Genomic DNA, 5,259 nt, shown 5'->3' with positions numbered 1-5,259 from the left:
AAAACTTCTTGGCAGTTGGGGATTGGCTGGCTTGATATATTGTATTTCTGGTCAAATGGAGCATTTACAGGACGTGAAAAGTATCTGTTTCAGTCTGCTAACATGGCGCCCTAGGCAGGAGCAGCTGCACCCTGGGCTTGGAAAATTATTTCAGCAATGGGGTACAAACATTCCCAAATGTCTGCTAAGGAAGCTCTTGATGTTGTGGGTATATAAATAGAAAACATAAGGAAATGGCATATGTCATTTGACTCAGGATGAGTATATTAGTTTATTAGTGTATTAGTTTCCTATGGCTGCCACGACAAAGTACCACAAGCAGAAATTTATTCTTTCACAGCTCTGGAGGCTAGAAGTCTGAAATCAGGTGTTGTCAGGGTTGGTTCCTTTTGTAGTTTCTAAGGGAAAATCTGTTCCATGCTTCTCTCCTAGCTTCTGGTGGTTGTTGGAATTCCTTGGTGTTTCATTTTTTGTAGGTGCATCACTGCAGTCTCTGCCTCCTCCACATGGCCCTCTCATTTGTGTGTGTCACCTCTTGTTAAAGGGACACCGGTCATTGTATTTAGGGGCTACTCTAATCCAGTACGACCTCACCGTACCTTGATTACATCTGCAGAAACCCTATTTCCAAATAAAGTCATTCACAGTCAGGATTTGTGAGGGACACTAGTCAACCTAATACAATGAGTTAGTTATTCCAACAGACTATGATAGAAGTTATCTGTTATAGAGTAATTTAATTAGAAGTGAATGACAAATATCCTTGTATTGTGAATCTAATACCCACATTTTTTCTAAACTTTAAAATTTTTTTTTTTATTTTCCACTTTGTTCCCCTGCTATGAAAATATTGTTCTAATGTTCCAAAAACTAACTTATACTTCTAGAAAAGCACTCTGGGGCTTATGACTATAGTTACGGACATTTACAAAGAGGAAGACGCCAAAAGGTTTATTTTATCAATATTGATAGTATACTTTCCAAGACATGTCTCCACTTACAATTTTGGCTAGGTTTCTAACAAATGTAGTTAACTTAGAGTCTAAGATGAAGTACATTTCGAAAGATGTAGCTCTTTATTAATCACTCTATGTCCAGACACTGTGTTACCTACTGTGACAGGAATAACTCAAAACTACAAATTCAGATATGCAAAAAAAAAAAAAAAAGCTTTAAATTCTCTCTAAACTGGACTTAATTTTTTTTTATTCAAACACTTAATTTCTGTCTCATGGAAGAAATTTTAATCTAATAATTTTCATCTAAACTCAGTCACACTCAGTTATCTTTTCATAAATTTAGGTTAAAGGTCTGACACTTCCAGGACTCTTTGCGCCGCCCGTCTGTCCCGGGCGCCGCCCGTCTTGGCCCACCTTGTGTCCAGCGTGGTAACGCCTCCCTGACTTGTGTGGTGAGGCCCCATTTCCCAGCTGGGGGCCTCTCAAGGATCACCAGCTCCGGTTCAGCCAACTTCTGTGCTCTTCACAGCTGTAACAGGAAAACCACCCAGTTAGCTGTTTAGGGGGTTTTTCGGGACATGGGGACTTTCTATGAGGCTACCTTAGGCTTCTCATATCCAAGCACCGTAAGCAACCACCTCAATCTTCCATTTAACCTCGAGTGCTCGTAGGGCTGCTTTTCCAGACGAGCTGGTTTGAATCAGGGAACTGAGATCTAGTCTCCCTCACAACACTGAATTGATCCTGTACGTGTGTGTGCAGAAAAGATGGTTCTACTGCCACATTGCCCTGTGGCTGGGCTGCGGGAGGAGACAGGGACCAGGGCCTTGTCTCAGGGACACTCGTCAGTGGCTGATCCCCTAGCTGCCTCTCCAGCTCTTTTCCCCCTGAGTTCTACTTAACTAGTATTGCATAGAAGTAGGAAAAATGGATTTTCAAATATTTCTTGTCTTTCACCTAACCTGTGGCTTTAGAATTCTGTAATAAAAAATGTAGTGTCCTGTTGTCTGTTTGCTTTGGTTCTGCTTCCCCTCAGGGTGGTTATGGCTTCACATCCTTCATGTGGTTGGGGTTATTACAGGTGCATAAGGCAGTAGAGGTGGAGGGTGCTCACAGCATAATCTTGTTCTCTGCTACCTTTCTTTTTATAATTCTTGCTCCATCTATTTTGGTGAGTCCTCTTCCTCCACCTAAATGCAGGTGTTCCCCAAGTTTCTTTCTCTGTAGACTCTGGGTAATTTCATCTACTTAATACCTTCAACAATTACTTTTCTGCCCTAACTCCCAGTTCTATACTTTAATCCTGAATTGGTTCCCAATAAAATTTTTTAATAAATGTAAATAAAAAGCAGAAATAGTTTTTATTTATTTAAGAATCTAAGTGAAAGCCACTCAAGTGCTACAATTATTCTTGCTGCAGTGAATTACCCTATTTTCTTTAAAAAAAAAATTTGACTTCAAATTCCTAGATTCTTAAATGAAATTATTAATTACATTTTGGCCTTCTGCTAATACTTGTGATGAATCTGCTCTTATTTTTTTGAAGTTTACATTGAAGGGAAGGTATCTGCTGTAGCTCAGGAGTGAATTTGCTCTCCTTCTCTCCCAACTGCTCCTAAGTCTCTTTGAACTTCTCTAGACGTCATCGTGTCCAACATTTCCTGATAGTGCTTTTGACAGCAGAATTGTCCAGTCAGAGCTGACCCCTGTGCCTCTAAGGCAAGTCTCTCCTGAGGCAAAACTAGTGTAGAGGTTAAGAGCCTAATCTTGGCAACCAGATAGCCTGGGTTCAAACTGTAGCTCTATCACTAATTACTTGCTCTGTGACCTTGGATAATTTATGTAACTTCTGTAACTAAGTTTCCTCATCTATAAAATATGAATAAGAAAGTTCCCTAATTCATTGGTTTTTTGTGAGGATTAAATAAACTAAACAATGAAAGAAATGCCCCATACTAAGAACTATGTAACGAGCTATTATAACCAGTCATCTTTTGCTGTTTGATCCCCTAGTCTAGTTATCAGCCGTGGCCACTGTTTCTTAGGCTGGACTAGCTATTTAATTTTCAGAGTTATTTATTTAAAAATTCAGCTTTTTCAGAGATCTATCTTGTACATTTCACAGACACACACACAGTTTCAGCACTGGTACACATTATTATGATTTCCTTTCAACAGCTATCAAAGCAGTAGGTATGAAAAGGTTTGTGCTTGGCCTAGAGAAGGGTCACTAAAAGAGAAGGCTTGAGTGTGACCTTCAAAGGAAGGAGGCAGGACTTGATGACCTATTGATTATAGAGGATCTGGTAGGTGAAGTTATCACAAACCACTCTAAGGGACCAACCTAGGGTGACTGGGAAACTAAAGATAGGGGTTCCATATTTATCTATTGCTATATAAAAATGACCCCAAACATAGTGGCTTAAAACATCAATAGTCATTTATTTTCTCATTGTTTCTGTGGATCATGAATTCAGACAGGGTACAGGAAGGGATGGCTGGTCTCTGCTCCATGATGTCTGGGGTCTCAGCTGGTGAGATTGGAGGCTGAGGACTAGAAATCATCAGCTTTTTTTAATCCATATTTCTGGCTAGACCTAGCCTGGAAGATCACATACCTCACTTCTGTCATACTCCACTGTTGGGGCACTCAGTGTCCCCCCCCCCCCCCCACCAGACTCGAGGCGAGGGAACACAGATCCACCTGTGGTCGGAGGGGTGAGCATGAGTTACACTGGAAGAAGAGCTTGTAGAGTGGGCTGATTGTGTGGTCACACGGCCCACAATGGCTATTTTCTTGCTCTCTGTACACCCGCTTCTCAATCAGACCCTGCTTCACGTAAACCTACTTGCCCAGCTGACCTTCCCTCATCATCACAGAGCCTGCTCAGTAAATGCCTGCAGATTTGCCCCACCCCAGCTAGTGAGTGTTGCAATCTTTAAACCAGAACAGCTCCACAAAGATGGTTTATCAAAGGGGTTGTGAGGGTTGTGAGTCTCTGCTGGTTTCCCTGGTAAGGGATAAGCCAACCTGACATCAATTCCCCCTATAACAATTCCCTCTTCTCCTGGTAGGGAAGACTGTTGCCATGGCCAGACTGCCATCTGCTGCCCACCATGGTGTGTCTCTCCAGGACCCTCTTGCTTCAGGTGTCAATAAGATTCCCCTACCCAATAAACCATTGCTGTCTCTGTCGCTAACTCTGGATTCTTTCTGTCTTGAGGCTGGGCAGTTACAAGGCTTACAGGCCTGCAGGGTGCAGCCCAATACTAACGTTAGGTGTGGTAAACTTTGGAAAATACAATCTCCCTCTTGTTACAAAACAATTAAGGGCGGGGATTTTACTGTAGGAAAAACGTGGGTTTGGCCTGGAGTAAGTAGAGGTAAAGTGCTCACTTTGTATGCTGTCACTCCTATTTTCTGTATAAAATAAGTACAGAGAATTCCCTGGCTGTCTAGAGGTTAAGACTCCATGCTTTCACTGCTGAGGACCTGGGTTCAATCCCTGGTTGAAGAAAAAAGATCCCAAAGTTGCTGGGACAAAAAAACCTCCGAAAAAACAACAACCGCCACAACAACCACAACCAAAATTAGAGAAAAATTAAATAAGATAAATATAAAGGAAAATGTTACAAAGTCACAAAAACTTGCTGTCTTCAACTGAAGGTCCAAAATTAAGTAATGTGTTCCCAAAATGCGAGCATAATCATAGCTAACACTTACATCATTCTCTGGGAATAGGTACAGGAAAGCAATGCCACGTAATGATACCAGTTCAGACCCCAGATCTTCCACATTCCATGCAACCATGGGGGAAAAAAAAGTTAACTTCTTTGTAGCTCAGTTATCTCCTTAGTGAAGGGGTGGATACTAATAGCACATAATTCACGGAGTTTTTGTGAAGGTTAATAGTAATTTTATTAATTGTTCAAAGTTAGGCATTAATGTTTTCTATTCCTCTTCTTCCTCCTCCTAAGAAATAATTGCAAAATTATCTCATCATAAATGAAAAGGTAAGTGCATTGCTTAAAAATATTTTCATGAATTTCCTTTGTGCTTTGTGGGTGTACGTGAGAGGAGCAGGCCCAGGGAACAGAAAAAGCCCCGGTTACATAAACCACTGGCTCCCAGGTCAAAGTGGGGCAAAGTGTACCCAGCACCGTATCACGTGGCTTGCAAGCCAGGGCCTCCAGCCACACGCCGCTCCGGCGTCCCTGCGCCAGGCCCCGCCCCTCCTCGGCTGCCGGCCAATGGGCGCCGGCCGTCGCGGTCCGAGGCTGCTATTGGAGGAGGCGGGCC

Source organism: Hippopotamus amphibius, chromosome 9, assembly GCF_030028045.1.
Source record: "Hippopotamus amphibius kiboko isolate mHipAmp2 chromosome 9, mHipAmp2.hap2, whole genome shotgun sequence".
NCBI classification, from domain to species: Eukaryota; Metazoa; Chordata; class Mammalia; order Artiodactyla; family Hippopotamidae; genus Hippopotamus; species Hippopotamus amphibius.
This window is presented reverse-complemented; position numbering follows the sequence as displayed.